The following is a 22,569-nucleotide window of genomic DNA, read 5'->3' as shown; positions in this document are numbered from 1 at the left end:
TTAACGTTCCAGCTAAACTATTTAGTAGCTGTATGACCTTGAACACTTAAGTCAGTTAACCTTTTTGAGCTTCTGTTTTCTCTTCTGTAAAACCAAGATAATAACACATACTTCACAGATCTGTTAGGATCAAATGAGATCATATGCATAGAAAAGCTTGGTTAACATAACCCATGAATTTGTGATTTAAATGAACATTCATGGAGCATCTACCATGTGTGAGGCATTGTTAAATACTGATATGATCTGCACAGCATGTGCCACTTTCACTTGCAATTTTCGTCTCATAGAGACTTCCAATTTGTATTGAAACATTAGTGCATTGTGAAAGAACAATTACACACATTCATTTACTTCATCTATAATAATAAAAGTGTAATATGCTAATTAGACCAGACAGTCAAATGACCTTCTGGACGTCATTCCAGACATCCTTCCGGATGAAGCTGCAGTGGTGGGGGCTGAGACAGAGATGGTTAGGGACGATCAGGCAGGCAGGCAGGTGAGCAGTTAGGAGCCAGCAGTCCCGGATTGCGAGAGGGATGTCTGACTGCAGGTTTGACAAGTTGAAACTGGATTGCAAGAGGGTGCAGGCAGGGCTGAGGGACTCCCCCACCCCCCATGCACAAATTTTGTACACCAGGCCTCTAATATATTTTATATGCATCATGAATTTTGAACAAAGGCTCTACTTATAGAAGACTTGACATCCTTATTGTGAAGCAAAGGAACATGCATGAATCTCAGCCTTTCCCAAACATAGAATAGAAAAATATGCCTCTTGGTATGTGGGTGCAGATACTACTGAGAGGCTTAGCACTGTGGATACTATTCTAAGTTCTTCTGCAGTCCATACCCTGAGCCCTTGAATTGGGAATCATGGCCGGTGTCCTTGGTGGGGCTGGTTACTTTGTTCCAGAGGTGCACCCTATTGGTGGAAGTTCTGCCAGAGTCTGTTCTGATGCCAAGTGCTTTGCATGACCTCCTTGTATCCATCCTCAACTGCCGGAGAGCCTCCTGCCACCTGCATTCTTCTCCTCTCTCAGCACTCGTGTGAAGCAAGCACTTTGTCAGTCTACCATTAGTAATCTTGTCTTACCATGCCTCTTCTATTTAGTGGGATTTAATACCCCACATAATATTTCTTATGAAGCTGTGTAAATTATCTCTGCAAACGTTTGCTTGTATAACCACAAGGATGCTAGCTTTACACAACTTGAAGGGGTTCTAAATACGTTGCAGTCTATATCAGTAGCATCTTCTGGAATTGTTCAGTGTCCAGCTATAGTTGTTAGTCCTGACAGGAAAACAAGAAGCTCTGGAATATTTCCTAACATTCAATCTGAGGCTTGATCACATGTGCAATCTGCACTCTCTTTTATGCCCTCCAAATTGTTTTGCCACTTTAGTCCAGCTTTCTATTCAGCATTGAAAAGTGTTCTAAGTACAGGCATTCTTAATGCCTTGGAATCTATGTCCTCCACTCTATCAAGTTGTCATTGCCTTCGTTCGGGTCTCTATCATCTTTCCCCCAAGTCACTTTAACCACCTCCTTTCCTGTCTTTCTGCTTACAGTCCCACCTCTCACCACCTTCCCTTTTCTAGGGTTGATAGGGTGACCCCTCTAAATCACAAATATGGTCATGTAATTATCCTGTTTGCAATCCTTTAATAACTTTCCATTGCCTTCAGGATAAAATCCAGACTCAGTTAGCATGGGTATAAGGCCCTTCATGATTCTGGTCCTTGATCACTACTCCTTCTGACACACTAGTTCAAGGCAAGTCAAGGACTTTGCATTTGAGATTCGTTCTGCCTATAATGCCTTCCACTCCTCTTTCACTTCTCCTGACCAAGCCCAGTTCAGATGTTACCTACCCTGGGAGCAATTTGAAGGCAAATGCTAGACTATATACTTAGCCATGAAAATTGCTAAACAATAAAAATCTTTGGTCCACAAAGTGTTGGAAAGTAACAGTCTTGAAGAAAGGTCAGAAAGAAAATCATGCCTGGCCCATCACATACTGATTCACAGGGGATGCTGGCATCTACAAGTTCAGGGCGCTCTATAGAGAGTAAGGGCCATGCTGAACCTGTTCCAATATGTTCCTTCCTGGCCTCTGGGCTTCGACACAGATAACTAGATGGCAGAAAGACCCTGTGAAGGGCATCCTCAAGTTGCCTGGGAAATAAAAGACAGAAAATGTAGCAAAAAAGTTTAAGCTTAGGAACCAGAAAAACTGAGTTCTAGTTATAATATCTTTAGATCTCAGTTTATCATTTTATTATGCAAGGACTGGATTCTGTCAGAGATTTTCATATAGTGTTTCACACAGCCCTAGGCATTCCAGATGTTCTTCAGGGGCTGCATCAGGGCAATAGGAGGACTATAGAAGGGATAAACAGCAGATGTTCCATGAACTGACCTATGCCTCACCTTCTCCCAAAATTAAGTAAGACCTGTTGACTGAGGCCCTCAGTGGCTAAATGGGCATTGCTTACGGCTGCTTTTCAGTCACCTACCTCCCCAGTCACCTACCTCCCCAGTCACCTACCTCCCCAGTCACCTACCTCCTTTGGCTCTCTCTAGCTGGCTTGCTCACTGTCCAAGGATCCGTTGGATTTTTGTCCCCAAACCAGTCAATTCCAGTTGTATTTGTTATTTTTATTACATTATTTTAGTCACATACTATATAAGCCCATGAAATATAATGAAATGAGAGTCCTTTTTTTATGAATACTGTAAAGAATGCTTTGGAAAGACTTAATAAAAACAAGTCACTGAAAATATTGCTATAGAAGTATGTATGGGTGAGTTAACTCTTTGGGAAAAGATTGTTAAAATCTAGATGGAATCTATGCTCTTATTGTTTCATGAGTATCTTCGAGTTCTAATTCCACTTTAAAGGAATCCAGCCTAAAAATTGTACATGGTATGTCAGAAAGTGTGGTTCACCCTAAAGAAGCAACAACACAACTCCAAACAGTGTGTCCACACTCAAATTAAGCCTTGGCCCACATTAGCCATTGGAAAAATAGACATCTGTGTTTTAAGATAAAACAACATATTTAAATGTGTTATTTTTATGATTCCTCCACTTGACTTTTTCAATTAGCTGCTAGTCTAACCATCAATGTGTGTATGTGTGTGTGTATATAAAGAGATAGGCCAAAAATATTCTTTCTTCAAAAATAAACAAGCTTGAAGCAACAGCCCAGGATCTGAGGTTCTGTTGGCAATTTTCTTCCTAACAGAGAAGGCACTTCTATTGAAGTGGACCTGACTGGGTTGCTTTGTGCAGCTGTCAGGCTCAGTGGTCACTACAACACAGACAACACAGTCATTTCCAACTACAACAGGTGTCCTTGATTTTCAATCTTTCTTAAATTTCAGCAGAGACTGCAGTCTGATCATGGGGAAAAGTTGGACAAGAAGAAGATAGTCGGGGGTGAATGGTGTGGCCGGGAGGCTCTTTGTCTAAGTGCTCAGTACATGTGTAGCGCCAGAGAGCACTGCTTGGCAAACCCAACATTACAAAGATTTACTGATTCTGCTTTTGACAGTGATCAGTCACTGAATGACTTAATCTCATTTTTGTTGGGTAGCAACAGGACACAGACCACCTTTGCCCAATGATAGTTGCAACTGTTTGTGGAAAAATAAGCATTGCCAGGGGTCAACAGAAATGTGTCAACCAGGTGGGCATTGACCTGAAAAGAGTAATATATCAGGGTGTGTAAGATGTGTTAGACTCCTTGGTGGAAGGAATAGCCATTCTGAAATCTAAGTGTGGGTCCCAAGTGTGCAAAGCAGTTTTGTGAAAGATTAACAATTAATTTTATTAGTAGTCTCTATGACCTATGTATAATTAAAGTACAGCCTCTAGTAAACAAATTCAGAGTTTAATGCCTTAAATTAGAGAAGATATGAGCTTTCTAAGTGGCAACTTGTCACCTTGTAGACTTCCACGTAGGATGACTCGATCTTAAAAACCTCCAAAGAGCAAACATATCCTACATCTCACCACTCTCTGACTTCTTCAGCCCCTCTTCCCTCTGAGAGCCATTGTCTCAATCCAGACATATTTTATGCATGTTGAAATATATTTCTTTTTCTTTTTATAACACATTTGAAATCACATCGTATATAATGTTCTGCAACTTGTCTTTTGCATCTTAGTTTTTAAGCTATACTATAGCATGTGATTGTTTGTATTTACTAAATATTATTTAGCTAGCTAGCTCATGTTTTACTTTAGAGAGAGAATATGGGCTAATCAGAAAAAATATTAAAACAATACAGATGGAATATATATACATATAATTTTTTATTGATTTCCAGAAAGAGAAAGGGAGAGAGACACAGAGAGAGAAATATCAACGTGAGAGAGAAACATTGATCCCTTGCCTCCCATATGTGCCCTGACCAGGGATCTAACTTGGCAACTTAGGTATGTGCCCTGACCAGGAATAGAACCCACAACCTTTGGTGTATGGCATGACACTCCAACTAACTGAGCTACCAGGTCAGGGCAATGGGTACAATATTTTTTTAAAAACTGGTGAAGATTTGGGAGATACAAGAGATACTCTGAGGGCTGGGGAAGGGGATAACATCTGAAGATTAGCAATTAGAGGGCCAGAATAGGCCTGCTGGTAATGAGCCTTGCCTTCTTCTGTGATATTCAGGGTTGACTTAACAAGAATTTGTTTCATTTCCTAGGGTACAGTCTGTAGAACAGAGCTTGAGTAATATAAGGAAATTTCCTACAACATTGTCACTATCTCACCTAATAATAAACATGTAAATTGACTATACCTCCACTACATCCACAGCCAATCAGAATGAGTATGCAAATTAACCCAACAAAGATGGTGGTTAATTTGCATACATACCTGGGTCCCGGGAACAGCCTCGGCACCCAGGTCACTCCCAGCTGGCCATGGAGTGGAGGCTTTAGGCTTGGGAAGGGGCTGAGCCTGCAATCAGAGGGGCGGGGGGCCCCCTTCCCAAGCCTAAAGCCTGGGGCGGAGGCTGAAGGCTTGGGCAGGGGCCAAGGCTGGAATCAGAGGGAAGGGGAAAAAATCAATGGAAACATATCCTCAGGTGAGGATAAAAAAAATAAAGAAAGAAATGTCATATCCTATGAACGACACATCTTGAAAATGCTTAAAGAAAGTTGTCATTTTTTCATGGTGAAGGTACTGGAGTCCATGTTGATGAAAATACCTTGGCAGCTGCAGTGACTGGCAGTGGCTGCAGCAGCGGGTGATAGGGCTGGCGCCTTCCCCTGATCAGCCCGGTCGCCTCCCGCAAAGGGAGGCCAGACTGCAGCTTAGGTCCGCTCCCAACGGGGAGCAGGCCTAAGCCATCAGTAAAACATCCCCTGAGGGCTCCCTGTATGTGAGAGGGGGCAGGCTGGGCTGAGGGACCCCTCCCCAGTGCACAAATTTCATGCACTGGGCCCCTAGTCCCTAAATAATATCTGGTAGTTTATGGTACCTTAACTAAGGTATGAGTTAAGTAGGAGTCAAAATTTCAAAAGCCAGCCTTTCTGGTGAGAATCAAGCCATTATGAGGACTCTTTATTTGCTGGGTTAGTATTTTCCCTTTCATCCAGAACTGTGCTTACCTCTTTGCGGGAAAGTTGAGTGAGCTTAATGGAGTCCCCAAAACTAAAAGTACAAACTGTGACACAGTTCTTAATGAGTTAAAGAGTTGTAATCCTCAACTTCCATCAACAGGGAAGGAGTCATAGAGTTCCACAAGAAAGGCATTGGCGTTGGGGCCAGACCATGTGCTTAGGTCCAAATCCATGCTCTACTGTAGACTAGCTATTTCACCTAAGCATGACTCAACCCTCCAAGCCTCTATTTACTCATGTGTAAGATGAGGTATATTAATCCCTTTATTATAGGGCTACTAGGGAAAGTAAATAAAGTAATATATGTACTTGTGGTTCCTATGTGTCAGGCACTGTGCTGGGTTTTCAGAGACTGGACACATGCTAAGCACATGGTAGGCAGTGATTAAAGATTTGCTGAATTGAATTAATCTTATAAAGTAATTGGGAGATGAAAAAATAAACAAAACAAACAACTACAAGAGTGTAGTTGACAGGGCTTAGAAACTGTGCCGTGAGATAAGAGATTAAGTAACTTGGTCCACATAAACTCCCCAAGCCTCATTCCCCAGAAATAAAAATAGAGAGAAGAAACAGGGAAAAGAAAAATAAGATACTTCTAGAGACTAAAACAGATTCATAAAACAATGAATACAATATCTCCACTGCAGCATGATTATGATGAAAAATTCTGTTGTGAGGGGTCACGGCTGGAACCCTAGCCCCATTCACTTCCAGGATGCAGACATTAGAGGGAGTATTTCTCAACCTCAGCATTATTGACAGTTTGGGATAATGCTTTGTTGTGGTGACTGTCCCATGCATTTTAGTGTATTTAGCAGCATCCCTGACCTCTGCCCACTAGATGCCAGCAGCACCTTCCACCAAGTTGTAACAATCAAAAATGTCTCCAGACCACCAAAAAACTGTTAGAAATAATAAACAAATTCAGTGAAGTTGCAGGATACAAACTTAATATACATAAATCTGCAGCATTTTTATACATTAACTAGTGGCCCGGTGCATGAAATTCGTGCATGGGGCGGGGGGTGTTCCTCAGCCAGGCCTGCAGCCTCCCCAATCTGGGACATCCCTCTCGCAATCCAGGACTGCTGGCTTCTAATAACTCTCCTGCCTGCTTGCCCCCAACTGCCCCCCTGCTGGCCTGCTTGCCCCCAACTGGCCCCCCTTGCCAGCCTGCTTGCCCCCAACTGCCCTCCCCGCTGGCCTGATCACCAACAACTTCCCTCCCCTCCTGGCCTGATCGCCCCTAACCGCCTCTGCCTTGGCCCCACCACCATGGCTTTGTCCGGAAGGATGTCAGGAAGGTCTCCCGGTTTAATTAGCATATTACCCTTTTATTAGTATAGATAACAAACTACCAGAAAGCAAAATTAAGAACACAATCCCATTTGCAATGGCATCCAAAAGAATAAAATACCTATGAAGAAATTTAATAAGAGCATGAAAGATCTGTACTTTCAAAACTATAAGGCACTGATGAAAGAAAATAAAGAATACACAAATAAATGAAAAGATATTTCATGAACTTGAATTGGAAGAATTAATATTGTTCAAATGTTCATACTGCCAAAAGCAATCTACAGACTTACTGCAATCCCCATCAAAATTCCAGTGACATATTTCACAGAACTAGAGCAGCAATTTTCAACCTTTTTAATCTCATGACACACATAAGCTAATTACTAAAATTCTATGGCACACCAAAAAATATACTATATTTTTCCCGATCTAACAAAAACATAGATATAATTTTGATTTGTTGTTGTGTTGGCTTCTGTCATTTTTTTTTTTTTAATTTGACAATCTAAGGGGAAAAAGGTACTGACTAGTCAGGTATTACATGTTTTAAAAAATCTTATGGCATAATGGTTGAAAAATCACTAAACTAGAGCAAATATTTTAAAAATTTGTGTAGAACCACAGAAGATACCAAATAGCCAAAGCAATCTTGAGTAAAAAGAACAAAGCTGAAGGTATCATACTCTCTAACTTCAATCTATACTTGAAAACTATAGTAATCAAAACAGTATGGTATTAGCACAAAAACAGACACAAAAATCAATGAAACATAACTAAAAAACCAGAAATAAACCCATGCATATATGGACAATTTACTGCAAGGGAACCAAGAGCACACAATGAGAAAGGACACTCGTTTTAATAAATGGTGCTGGGGAAACTGGGTAACCATGTGTAGAAGAATGAAACTATATCACTATCTTACACCATACACAAAAATTAACCCCAAATGGATTAAAGACTTGAACAGAAAACCTAAAGCCATAAAACTCCTAAAAGAAAATATGGGCAATGAACTCTTTTACATTGGACTTAGCAATGTTTTTGTGGATCTGACTCCAAAGGCAAGGAAAACAAAAGCAAAAATAAACAAATGAGACTATGTCAAACTAAAAAGCTTTGCACAGTGAAGAAAGCCATCATCAAAACAAAATAGCAACCTACTGAATGGGAGAAGATATTTTTAAATCTTATATTCATTAAGGGATTAATATTCAAAATATATAAAGAACACATACAACTCAACAACAACAAAAAACAACCTAATTGAAAAATGGGCAGAGGATTTGAATAGACATTTTCCAAAGAAGACATATAGATGGCCAACAGATACATGAAAACATGTCCACCATAGCTAATTATTATGGAAATGCAAATTAAAACCACAATGAGATAACACCTCATATGTGTGAGAATGGCTATTGTCAAAAAGACAAAAAATAACAAAAGAAGATGTGAAGAAAAGGGAATCCTGTTCATTACTGGTGAGAATGGAGATTCCTCAAAACATTAACAATAGAATTACCATATGATTCAGCTATTCCACTTCTGGGTATCTATCTGAAGAATATGAAAACATTAATTGGAAAAGATATATGCATTTCAATGTTCACTGAAGCATTATTTACAATAGCCAAGATATGGAAAAACCTAAGTATCCATTGATGTATAATTGGATAAAAAAATATGTGAAATATATATAATGGAATATTACCTAGTCATAAAAAGAATGAAATCTTGCCATATATGACACACAAATGGACTTTTAGGGTATAATGCTAAGTGGAATAAGTCAGAAGGAAACAGACAAATACCATATGATTTCACTCATGTGGAATCTAAAACAAATAAACAAACAAAATAAAACAAAAATTCATAGATACAGAGAAGAAATCGGTGGTTATCAGATAAGAGGGTTTGGGGGTAGATTGAAAGAGTAAAGGGGGTCAACTTATGGTGATGAATAGTAACTAGTGTTTCAGGGGTGATCATTTGTAATGTATACAGATGTCAAATTATATTGTTATGTATCTGAAACTCATATAAAATAATTTTTAAAAATCTCTCCAGACATTGCCAAATGTCCCATGGGGAACAAAATTGATCCCAGATGAGAACCACTGCTATTGGCCAAAGGAAATATATATATATATATATATATATATATATATATATATATCCTCAAGGAAGAGACTCAGCACCTAGACTTAGCCCAATATCAGCACCTCAATTTCTAGGACACTTTTGAATGCAGATTTTTCCTGATATGACCTCCAGTTCATCTGCATGTTGGTGGCCCAAGGGGAAAAAAGACTATAAAAATTAGACAGATCTGCTTTCACTGACATCTCTACAAGACATTGTGAAATATCATCCTCATCATCTCTCTCCCTTGCTAGCTCCGCTCTGGTCCTTCTGGCCGCCTTCATGCTCCTCAAACATACTGTATTAATCACACCTTTTTATTCTGTACTTTTGATGCTTTGATGTCTTGGGGCTTGCTATCTCTGGAGGAACTTCCATCCCAGGGCTAGCCATTTCCTAGAGATCGCAAACAACCTACCTGGGAGTGGACCTTTCATATGTAAACCAACCAATCCAGAGCTCCCACCATCAGCCACCTCCCCTTTGGGCTCTCACACTCAGCACCAGGACAGGGCCAGAGACCACTGAAACTATTCAAACTAGTCAGTCTTTAGCCTTGTCCATTTCCTTCCACAGAAACTACTGTAAAGGCTCTTGGCCATGTTTCCCCTCCCTCCCTCTGCTCTGGATAGACCCTGGTGCTCCCCTTTCCTCTTGGGATCTATGAGAGTAAGAAATTATCTTTTCAGAAGCAATTGTCTCCTGGTCTTTTGGCCTCTCCATACCTGAAAAATCATAAAATCTACATTTTAAAAGAAATGCATGGCGTACTACTAACAGATTTGCACATGTTCCCAACATGGACTCAGCTACAACCCCAGGCCCTTTCTGCAGCTCTTCAAGCACATTATGCTCTTCTGTGGAGCTCTTGCCCTTGCTAAACCTCCTGCCAAATGAACCCTCTTTTTCAGAGGATCAACTTCTACAACACAGTGAGTCATGCAGTTACCATGCCAGGTAAAGGCTTGGCCACAGTGCTCAGTGCACGTGGTCATCATGGTATCATCATCAGCTGTGAAAAACACATGGGCTATGGAGCAGACTGAGGAATTTCAGAGGGAAGGTAGGGTGGGTGGGTGGGGAGTGATTAACCAGGAAACTTGTATGCATATATGCATAGCCCATGGATATAGACAATAGTGTGGTGAAGGCCTGGGAGGGGTGGGTGCAGGGTGGAATGGGTCAATGGGAAAAAGGAAACACAAAGGGGACATCTGTAATACTTACAACAATAAAGATAATTCTTTTTTACACACAAACAAACAAAAACACACCAAAAACACATGGACTCATGACACTCCCCATCAAGGTAATTAAATGTGAAATCACCTGTTCCGATGTTTAGCCCAGGACCTGGCTAACACAAGAAGTGTTCAGTTAAGAGTGTAGATTGTCTCCCTAACCGGTTTGGCTCAGTGGATAGCACGTAGGCCTGGGGACTCACGGGTCCCAGATTCGATTCCAGTCAAGGACATGTACCTTGGTTGCGGGCAGATCCCCAGTAGGAGGTGTGCAGGAGGCAGCTGATTGATGTTTCTCTCTCATCGATGTTTCTAACTCTCTATCCCTCTCCCTTCCTCTCTGTAAAAAATAGATAAAACATATTTTTTTTTAAAAAGAGTGTGAATTGTCATATTCCTACCAATAAAATGAATAGTTTTTGTTTATTATAAATTGTTCCTGATTCATTTTAGATTTATATTAGTGGAAAGAAATGTGAATGTATTAGATAGTATTAGTTTATTAGCTTTATAAGCAAATTTGCTTAATCCTCACCCGAGGAAAATTATGCATTGATTTTTAGAGAGAGTGGAAGGAAGGGGGAAAGACAGAGAGAGAAACATCGATATGAGAGAGACACATCAATTGGTTGCCTCCAGCACATGTTCTGACCGGGGCCAGGCATCAAGCCTGCAACCAAGGTACATGGCCTTGACTGGAATCAACCCAGAACCTTGCAGTCCACGGGCTGACGCTCTATCCACTGAGCCAAACCAGGTACGGCCAAATTTCTTATTTTTCATCTTTAAAAATCGGAATCAATTTCATTAGAAAATAAATCAGTTTTGTTTGTTTGTTTTGCACAGTATAAGATACAGATATAAATTGCATCGGAAGGTTAATATGAACCAGTTACAGTATCCATACCCCCATTTCAAATCCTTGTCATTGAATAGTAGTTAACTTGTTCAGTTGGGTCTAGATCCTAAATTTGAAGTTATGAAATACATGTATACAAATAAAAATATTTAGTTAAAACAAAACAAAAAAAAGTCTCCATACTTCAGATCTCATCTTAAACAGGAACCTCCTCAAAGAACTTCCATTAGCCCCAGCCCAGGCAGGCCCCGCCCCTTTGCCACTGTTCTCATTGCTCTCCACTGTTTCTTCATAGCATTTACCAGACTTTGTGTTTGACTCCCTGGGTGATTATTTTATTTAGGTCCCCCCCCCCCCCACCCTGCCTCCTTACATTAGAAATTAGAAATGCCAACAGTGTGTAGCTGTGCCTATTTTTTCTCACTATTGCATCCCCAGCTCACTGCCTGATACATAATATGTGCTCAGTATTTGTTGATTGAATGAACAGATGAATCCCTTGGGGACTCTTAGAAATAAGAAGAGGAGTATTTGAAGAGATCCTGAAGCCCAAAAAAAGAAAGTTGGAAGAGTCAGAGGAATATATTTTATTACTTTTAATATGGCCTCACTTTCACCAGGCAGCTAGATCATAACAGAGAATATAAAGTTAAGAACATAAAGCATTAAATAGATTATATGATGTACATATGACAGAATATAATATAACCATTATAAATAATGTTTGCAATCCAAATATTTCATCCCTGTGGCATAGTCTTAGAAGAAGACACTATGTTCAAATTATATTGCAGATGTACAGCACATGAAAATGATCCTGATAAAAACTATTCATGATTTTTTTCAGCAAAAAAGAAAAAGAAAAGCAGGTTATAAAACGATGTAGAGATCGCTTTGTTTTGTTTAAAATTAATATAAAATTAAAAATATGTGCTTATGATATGCAAAGAACTGTGAAATATTTTACTTTTATATGAACTATCTTGTAAGGAAGAAACTATTATTATCTTCATTTTAAAGACATGGAAAATAAAGCTTTTAGCGGCAAAACACTTGCCTGTGGCTCAGGGCTAACTATGTTAATAGCGATCTTCTCCAGTTAAATTAGGACTGTTGACCATCTCTATTTTTTTAATTTTCTGCAATGAACATGGGTTAATTTTAAAATAAAACGTAATTACTTTAAAATATATTTAAATGTTTTAATAACAAAAATATTCTTCATGCAGTATTATTAAAGGCCAGTAAGACACATTTTTATACCATATAATTTTTTAAATATGTTTTTATTGATTTCAGAGAGAGGGAAGGAGAGGGGGAGAGGGATTGAAATATCAGTGATGAGAAAGAATCATTGATCAGCTGCCTCCTGCATGTCCCCTACTGAGGACCTAGCCAGAAACCCAGGCATGTGCCTTGACCAGGAATCAAACCATGACCTCCTGGTTCATGGGTCTATGCTTAACCTTTGGGCCACACTGGCCGGGCTAACCTGTACACTTTCAATTGTTTTCTAAAAGAAAGAATATACTGGAAAGAAATGGTACAAATGTTATAAATAAGTCAATTTTCTCTGTATTTAGGCACTTTTGCATTTCCAAATATCTTGCAATAACCTTGTATTTGCTTTTATTATTAAGCAATTTGCCAAAGTTGCCTATTGTTAAGCAGTTAGAATTGAGATATTTTAATTTCAGACCAAATCCCCCAGAAGTATCTGAGGCAATTTCAACTCTTAGCCACAATGTCAGGTGAAAGAAAGAGACTTTAAAAAATTGTTTTCTATAACAAAATTAATTTTTATTTCAAATCTTTATTTTTCAAGGATAGAAATTTTTTTATCTCAATACATTTCACTCCTTCTTTCTAAGATCTACCTCCATTTTAACCCTGCCCGCCCCCATCCCCTTTCCTAGAGATTTAGCCACACTGTTTCACTGCATCTCAACATATCAGGGAAAAAGTCATATGCATTAATATTTCAGAAATATTATCCTTCCTCACACCAGTGGTACTGAAACACTGAAACAATCAAACTAACCTGGATTCACTCACCTGAGTGGACAATACTGGCCTTTGAGAGGTAAGACTAAGTTATAAAAATTCCACCCTCCTGTGACTGAGCCAGGCTGACATGAACTCTCTTTCATCAGGTTGAGGATTTATTGTCAAATGGAGATAGAACCGTCTTTACCTAGAAAGGGTGGTCACATCGCGTCATCCTGGAGGGAACAAAAAGAGTACATTGGAGCCTAGGCTGGCAGCTGCTTTTGCCTATTAGGTAGCCTTTCTACTCTAAGAGCAGATGGCTTTGGCAGTGCCACGTAAGTCTCCTTGCAAAGACACACACACATTTAAAAGTTGGCGTTGACTTTCCACATCATATACACACATATGATTCACTAGTATTTATATGATATTTACTTAGCAGGCTGGTCTGTCAGTGTATTTCCAGTGCCCACCTCGCCCAGTGCTTGGTGGTATGCCAGGGACACAGAGCCGTAGCAGAGAGTCACCCTCAAGTTCACTTTATTTCGTGGCTCGGGAGAGCCTCGGGTACAATGGCATTCCCTGGATGTCCAAGACCAGCTGGAGGTGCACAGGCAGTGGGGAGGCGGAAACTCCTCACAGTGGCTACAGTGTTAGGGGTCTTCTAAACAGCATTCGGAGTCAGCCAAGAATCCGACTGCAAATAAAGAACTCAGAATGAATTTGGGGATTTGGATCTTGGTGCCTGTTGACACCCTCTGTTTTCATTATCATTGTCATGATCATTAACTTTGCAATTACCTTTATTTGAACACCTACACACCAGACACTATGCCAAGTATTTTGTTTCTAATTGTTACAGCCTCTCTGGAAGGTATTATTACCTCCATGTTACAGAGGAGAAAATGAGTCCAGAGAGGCTTATTAACTTTCTCAAGGCCCCCAGCTAAGAAAAGCCTTGCCTTTTCAGCTCAGGAATTCATGAAATGACGCCCCATTACCTTAGATTGCCATTTGTAGCTATATTTCAAAGAACCCCAGCAGGTACCACAGAGGGACTGCAGGATCTGTCTTCAGCCAATCATGTGGCAAGTTGCAGGATTCCCTCCCAGCAGCTTACGTTTTGATGAAGATGCTCTGACTAATCAGACATGTGAGATGTAATTTGATTTTCTTAGGGCTCTGCTCTGATATTTGTGGCAGTGGGGGCGGGGGTGTGTGGTAAGTGAAAGAAAGAAAAAGATTGAAATAGGAAGGGAAGGAGGAAAAATTGGCCTATATGACTTTGGGTGGTGGGCACACAGTGCAATATACAGACCTTGTAACATAGAAACCGATACCTGAAACCCATATGTTCATGTTGACCAATGTCACCCCAATAAACTTAATTTAAAAAACAACAACATTGGTCTAAAGGAGGAAATCTAAATATCATAATTTTAGCAATTCTGGACCTTCAGAAACTTCCCCCAATATATCATCCCTTATGTAACCACAATCCCTGTTCTTGAACACTTCTGCTCCCATCATACTGATGTTTCTGTTTTTTGAACACTCCTCTTGTCTCTTTGCCTCTGTCTCTTTTCTTCAGTCTTCCAAACTCATGCTAGTGTGTTTGTTTTCTACCCTTCTTTTCCAGCTGTCTCACAGCCTCTGCCTCCTGAAGGCTTTACTAGTTTCCCCTGCCTGGAAGTTACCAAGAGGGGCAGAGAGGTGAGGGAGAGAGTTGCTACAGGTATCTAGATGGTAGAGGCCTAGGATGCTAATACAATGCATAGGATAGACCCAACTTGTCAATGGTGCCAATGGTTGGGAAGCCTTCCAACAGGGCATGGAAACATAAAAAATGAAAAGAAAAAAATAAAACCATTGTTATTCTCAGAGGACATGATTGCTAATGTAGAAAATCCTAAGGAATCTAAAAATGCTACTAAGACTAGTAAGTAAATCCTACATTATAAAAGGCTAATATGCAAATTGACCAAACAAAGGAACAACTGGTTGCTATGATGCGCACTGACCACCAGGGGGCAGAAGCTCAATGCAGGAGCTGCCCCTGGTGGTCAGTGAGCTCCCACAGGGAAAACGCCACTCAGCCAGAAGCCCTGAGCCAGGCGTGCTAAGGATGGGGACCAGGCCTAAGCCATCAGTCAGACAACCCCGAGGGCTCCCAGTCTGCGAGAGGGCACAGGCCAGGCTGAGGGGGACCCCCCCCACACACAAGTGCACAAATTTTTTGCACTAAAATATGACTGCTTTAGGTTCATTACATGTTACGCAATTTTACCATGAGATGAACTACCAATAAAAATTTTAGTTAACACTTTAGGAACAGCTTTTTGTCCAGTACCATTAATTTTTCTAGAATATTCGCTTATTTCACTTAGCCAATTTAAATTAGTCTGAGAACTTGACTACTTTTTACTGTCAAATTTAATACTCTAACAACAATCTTATTTTACCCTGTAAATATTAGTGGAAAGGATTATTTGCCTTCTTGAGTAGGTCCTGAGCGTTCCTGGTGCTAGGCTGGATTTAGACATCAAAAACCCACTTCCCCACACCATGGGTACAAGACAGCACAAACAAGTCTTGTTGCAGTGAGAGGGCAGTTGCTGTCGGCCAAGTCTCTGTCTGTTACCTGGGTCCCGATTTGAGCTGGGCATGGGAAGTGAAGCAGATGGGGCAGGAGACCTCCCTCAGAAGGGGTGAGGGTTCAGGCCCCTGCAAGGTTGGGGGGTGAGGGTCTGTGCCCCACCTCTGTTGACCCCCAAGTTCTCTCCTGATGGCCCCTCTGCGACTGTGCCTGTCTTAGGTTGTTCCTTCCCTGAGGAATCTTACCTGTCTCTGGCTAACCAGCCATCCTCCAGGGCCAAGCAGGGTGATGTGAGGTTCAGTTCTATCTCCTTGGTAGCCTATGGCCCTGTGACCTCCACGCCCAGCACCTGCCTTGGGATCCCCTCGCCTGCTGGCGGGGCCCCGGCACTAATCACATATCTTGGGGAACCCAGGTTTCTTCTCCAGGGAGGGCCCAGCTCACACGATTGGGCGAGAGACAGATCCATGGTACCAGTCACCACGAGGCTTCAAGCTCAGCATGAACAGAAAGCTCAGGTAACATCTGAGGGCAATTGAATTGTGAGAAGAGGGTCCCTCTTGGCCAAAAGGGAAAGAGGGGCCAATATAGAATGCTCAGGTGCCTTCCCAGGGGGCCCTCTACACAGTGGAAGGGATTAAATCCTTTCATGTCCTTTTTAAATTGCTGCCAGACATTCGAAGAATTAGTTTGTAAGTTTGTTTGGGATAATTGTACATTATGCTGTTGTAATTCTAAAATATCAAGAGATGTGTTACCTTTGTCTCCAAGCACCAAAAAGATGATTTTTTATTGATTCCCAAGGGTGTGAGGTACTATTATAGGTAATGGGGGTAGTACAAATCTGGGAAAAATTATAATGACATTGTAGAATAATATCATGTAAGGATATTCTTTGCTCTAGGCCATGGCAATTCCATTTCAAACTGGCTGTCAATTTCTTTTTGTATAGACAAGGTCTTAGTTACATTTTCTGCACCTCTCCCAGGAGCAAGTAGTGATAGTCCCTTCCTTTGGTGTCCACGCAAGCCAGAAACCTCTCTTTAATGTTACACACAAAGGAGCAGTGGTTTGATTTTGTGTCATACAAAAGGGAAGCTGGGTGGCGACCCCTGTGTAATTATACTTCCTTGCCCTACCCATGGTCCTCCTGGATGACCAAGGTGTTTGGTATTATTGGTGACTACATTAGGTGGGGGATCAGCCCAAGTAAGGGCTCTTACCCATGAAGGGTCAGGAACATAAGTCCAAAATACTTTTCCATTTTACCTAGGTAATATTACCGTACAGCTGATGACTGCTAGCATGGCAAGAAAGATGTTCTCAGACGTTCTTGGGGTTCTGGTTACCTCAAAATTTCTATTCTATTTATTATTATTATTATTTTTTTAATAGGTGTCCTTATTCCCCCAATACCCTCCACCCCCCACTCATGCCCCACCCCCCTGTTGTCTGTGTTCATTGATTAGGCACATGATCTCTCCCCCTTACTCCAACCGACCCCCTCCTTCCCTGAGGTTTGAGGTTCTGATCATCCCTTCACAGTCTCTGAATCTGTTCTTGTTCATCAGTCTATGCCGTTCATTATATTCCACAAATGAGTGAGACCATGTGTTATTTATCTTTCTCTGCCTGGCTTATTTCACTTAGCATAATGCTCTTCATCTCCATCCATGTTGTTGCAAATGGTAAGAACTCCTTCTGTTTTACCACAGCGTAGTATTCCATTGTGTAGATGTACCACAGTTTTTTAAACCACTCGTCTGCTGATGAGCATTTAGGTTGTTTCCAAATCTTAGATATGGTGAATTGTGCTGCTATGAACATAGGGGTGCATATATCCTTTCTGATTGGTGTTTCTAGTTTCTTGGAATATATTCCTAGAAGTGGGATCACTGGGTCAAATGGGAGTTCCATTTTTAGTTTTTTGAGGAAACTCCATACTGTTCTCCACAGTGGCTGCACCAGTCTGCATTCCCACCAGCAGTGCAGAAGAGTTCCTTTTTCTCTGCATCCTCGCCAACACTTGTCGTTTGTTGATTTGTTGATGATAGCCATTCTGACAGGTGTGAGATGGTACCGCATTGTTGTTTTGATTTGCATCTCTCTGATGATTAGTGACTTTGAGCAGGTTTTCATATGTCTCTTGGCCTTCCTTCTGTCTTCTTTCAAAAAGTGTCTATTTAGATCAGTTGCCCATTTTTTGATTCGGTTGTTTATCTTCTTTTTGTTAAGTTTTATGAGATCTCTGTAAACATTGGAGATTAAACCCTTATTGTTGATATCATTGGCAAATATGTTCTCCCATGCAGTGGGCTTTCTTGTTGTTTTATTGATGGTTTCCTTTGCTGTGCAAAAGCTTTTTATTTTGATGTAGTCCCCTTTGTTTATTTTCTCTTTAGTTTCCATTGCCCTAGGAGCAGTATCAGTGAAGAAGTTGCTTCAGCATATGTCAGAGATTTTTCTGCCTGTGGATTCCTCTAGTATTTTTATGGTTTCCCGTCTTATGTTTAAGTCCTGTATCCATTTTGAGTTTATTTTTGTGTATGGTGAAAGTTGGTGATCTAGTTTCATTTTTTTTTTTTTTGCATGTATCTGTCCAATTTTCTCAACACCATTTGTTGAAGAGACTGTCTTGACTCCATTGTATGTTCACGCCTCCTTTGTCAAATATTAATTGAGCATAGTGGTTTGGGTCGATTTCTGGGTTCTCTATTCTATTCCATTGATCTATATGTCCTTGTGCCAGTACCAGGCTGTTTTAAGAACAGTGGCTTTGAATGAACCAAAAGATAGTTACAGAGGCAGTAAAGCATCAAACAGAGTGTCTAATTACAGCGGTAAGGTTAGGGAGAGGTGGGGGAAATAAGAGATCAACTGAAGGACTTGTATGCATGCATATAAGAGTAACCAACGGATGCAAAACATTGGGGGGTGAGGGCAGGTATGGGAGTGGGGTGGGGGGGGCAATGGTAAGATATGTACACATATAATACCTTAATAAAAATTTGAAAAAAAAAAGAACAGTGGCTTTGTAATACAGCTTGAAATCTGGTTTTGCGATCCCCCGTACTTTGTTCTTCTTTCTCAGGATTGCTGCAGCTATTCATTGTCATTTTTTATTCCAGATGAATTTTTTGAAGGTTCATTCTAGTTCTAGGTCTGTGAAATATGCCCTTGGTATTTTAATGGGAAGTACATTGAATTAATAGATTGCTTTGGGTAGCATGGACATTTTGATGATGTTGATTGTACCAATCCATGAACATGGTATGTTCTTCCATCTGTTTACGTCTTCCTCTATCTTTTTTTTCAGTGTCCTGTAGTTTTCCACGTATAGGTCTTTTACCTCCTTAGTTAAGTTTATTCCTAGGTATCTTAATTTTTTTGGTACGATGGTAAATGGGATTGCTTTTTTAGTCTCTCTTTCTATAAGTTCATTATTGATGTATAGAAATGCCATAGATTTCTTGCATTAATTTTGTATCCTGCTACATTGGCGAATTCATTTATTAAGTCTAATAATTTTTTGATGGAGTCTTTAGGTTTTCTATGTACAGTATCATGTCATCTGCAAATAAGGACAGCTTTAGTTCTTCTTTTCCAATTTGGATGCCTTTTATTTCTTCTTCTTGTCTGATTGCAATGGCTAATACTTCCAGCACTATATTGAACAGGAGTGGTGAGAGTGGGCATCCCTGTCTTGTTCCTGTTCTTAGGGAAAATGATTTTAGTTTTTGCCCATTGAGTATGATGTGGCTGTGGGTTTGTCATATATGGCTTTTATTATGTTGAGGTATGATCCTTCTACTCCCACCTTGCTGAGAGTTTTTATCAAGAAAGGGTGTTGGATTTTGTCAAATGCTTTTTCTGCATCAATTGATATGACTATGTGATTTTTATCTCTCAATTTGTTTATGTGATGTATCACGTTTATTGATTTGCGGATATTGTACCATCCTTGCATCCCCGGGATAAATCCTACCTGGTCATGGTGTATGATCTTTCTGATGTACTGCTGGATCCAATTTGCTAGAATTTCGTTGAGGATTTTGGCATCTATGTTCATGAGGGATATTGGCCTGTAATTCTCTTTCATTGTGTTGTCTTTATCTGGTTTTTGTATTAGGGTGATGCTGGCTTCATAGAAGGAGCTTGGAAGTGTTCCTTCCTCTTGAATTTTCTGGAATAGTCTGAGGAGGATAGGTTTTAGTTTTTCCTTGAATGTTTGGTAAAACTCCCCTGTGAAGTCGTCTGGCCCCGGGCTTTTGTTTGCTGGAAGCTTTTTGATGACTGCTTCAATTTCTTCCATTGTTATCAGCCTATTGAGATTTTTAGAATCTTCCTGAGTAAGTTTTGGAAGGTTGTATTTTTCTAGGAATGTGTCCATTTTCTCCAGGTTGTCTAGTTTGTTAGAATAGCATTGTTCATAGTATTTTTCAACAATCCTTTGTATTTCTGTGGGGTCTGTTGTTATTTCACCTCTTTCATTTCTGATTTTGTTTGTTTGGGTCCTCTCTCTTTGCTTCTTGGTGAGCCTGGCTAGAGGTTCATCAATCTTGTTTATCCTTTCAAAGAACCAGCTCTTGGTTTCATTGATCTTTTGTATTGTTTTTTTGGTCTCTCTGTCATTCATTTCTGCCCTGATCTTTATTATTTCCTTCCTTCTGCTCACTGTGGGCTTTTCTTGTTGCTCTCTTTCTAATTCTTTGAGTTGTGAGTTAGATGATGTATTACCATTTTTCCTTTTTTTTTTTTTGAGGTAGGCCTGTAGAGCTATAAACTTCCCTCTCAGGACTGCTTTTAATGTGTCCCATAGGATTTGCAATGTTGTGTTTTTATTGTCCTTAGTCTCCAGGATGTTTTTAATTTCTTCTTTGATCTCATTGATAACCCAGTCATTGTTTAGTAGCATGCTATTCAGCTTCCAAGTGTTTGAATTTTTTGGAATGTTTTTATTGTAGTTTATTTCTAATATTATGCCATTGTGGTCTGAGAAAATGCTTGATATGATTTCAATCCTTTTGAATTTGGGGAGACTTTCTTGTGACCCAATATGTGGTCTATTTTTGAAAATGTCCCATGTGCACTTGAGAAGAATGTATATTCTGTGGTTTTGGGGTGAAATGCTCTGAAGAAGTCAATTAGGTCCATCTGATCTAGTGTGTCATTTAGAATTGCTGTTTCTTTGCTAATTTTTTGTCTAGAGGATTTATCCAGTGATGTCAGTGGTGTATTAAAGTCTCCTACTATGATGGTATTGTTGTCAATCTCTCCCTTGATATCTTCCAGGTGTTATTTTATTTATTTGGGTGCTCCTGCAGTGGGTGCATATATGTTTACCAGAGTTATATATTCTTGTTGAATTGCTCCCTTTAGTATTATGTAGTGGCCTTCCTTATCTCTTATTATGGCCTTTACTTTGAGGTCTATTTTATCAGATATAAGTATCACAACCCCAGCTTTTTTCTCATTTCCATTGGCCTGAAAAATGTTTTTCCATCCCTTTACTCTCAGTCTGTGTGAATCCTTTGCTCTGAGATGGGTCTCTTGTAGACAGCAAACATATGGGTCATGTTTTCTTATCCATTCAGCTACCCTATATCTTTTGATTGGTACATTTAATCCATTTACATTTAATGTTATTATTGAGAAGTACATGTTTGTTGTCATATTTTTCCTTAGTGTTTGTGTTTCTTCTTGCCTTTCTCTTTCTTCTTTTCACAGCAGTCCCTTTAGCATTTCTTGCATTGCTGGCTTGGTAGTGACAAACTCTCTTAGCCCTTTTTTGTCTGTGAAGCTCCTGATTCCACCTTCAATTGTGAATGATAGCCTTGCCGGGTATAGTATTCTTGGATTCAGTCCCTTGCTTTGCATCACTTTGTATATTTCATTCCATTCCCTTCTGGCCTGGTGTGTTTCTGTTGAGAAATCAGTTGATATTCTGATAGGAGACCCCTTGTAAGTAACTTTCTGTCTCTCTCTGGCAGCCTTTAAGATTCTTACTTTGTCGTTGGTGTTCGCCAATCTAATTATGATGTGTCTTGGTGTCGGTCTTTTTGGGTTCAACTTGTTTGGGACTCTATGTACTTCTTGGACTTGCATGGTTTTTTTTCTTGCCAATATCAGGGAAGTTTTCTGTCATTATTTCTTCAAACGGGTTTTCTATTCCTTGCTTCTCTTCCTCTCCTTCTGTTATCCCTATTAAGCGAATGTTGTTTCATTTTGTGTTGTCCCAAAGTTCCCTTAGGCTCTCCTCTTGCTTTTTATGTCTTCTTTCCAGTTGCTGCTGTGTTTGTGTGTTTTTTCCTACCTTGTCTTCTAATTCACTGATGCGGCCCTCAGCCTCTTCTAGTCTACTGTTTAGGCCTTCCATTGTGTTCTTTATTGCAGCTATGTCGTTCTTCATCTCCTCTTGGTTTCTTTTCATGTTGGTGACTTTCTCATTCAGCTCCTTATAGTTCTCATTGAGTTGTGTGTATTTGTCATTGAGTTGTGTTGTGTGTATTTGTCATCCATCCATTTAAACATCCTTATAACCATTACTCTGAATTCTATCTCTGATAAGCTGCTAGCCTGGAATTCATTTAACTCCCTTTCTGGTGGTTCCTCTTTTTCTTTCCTTTGGGGATTGCTTTTTTGTCTTCCCATGTTTTCCTGTAATGTTTTAATTGTAGATCCAATTGCTTTGCTACCCAGGTTCTTTTGGGGATGGTGCTACTGGCGTAATCTCTCAGTTCTCCTGGGCTTGTTAATCTAGTGTAGCTCCCTACTTGAGCTATTTGGGTTCTC

Source organism: Plecotus auritus (assembly GCF_963455305.1).
Source record: "Plecotus auritus genome assembly, chromosome: 1".
In the NCBI taxonomy this organism is placed as follows: domain Eukaryota; kingdom Metazoa; phylum Chordata; class Mammalia; order Chiroptera; family Vespertilionidae; genus Plecotus; species Plecotus auritus.
This window is presented reverse-complemented; position numbering follows the sequence as displayed.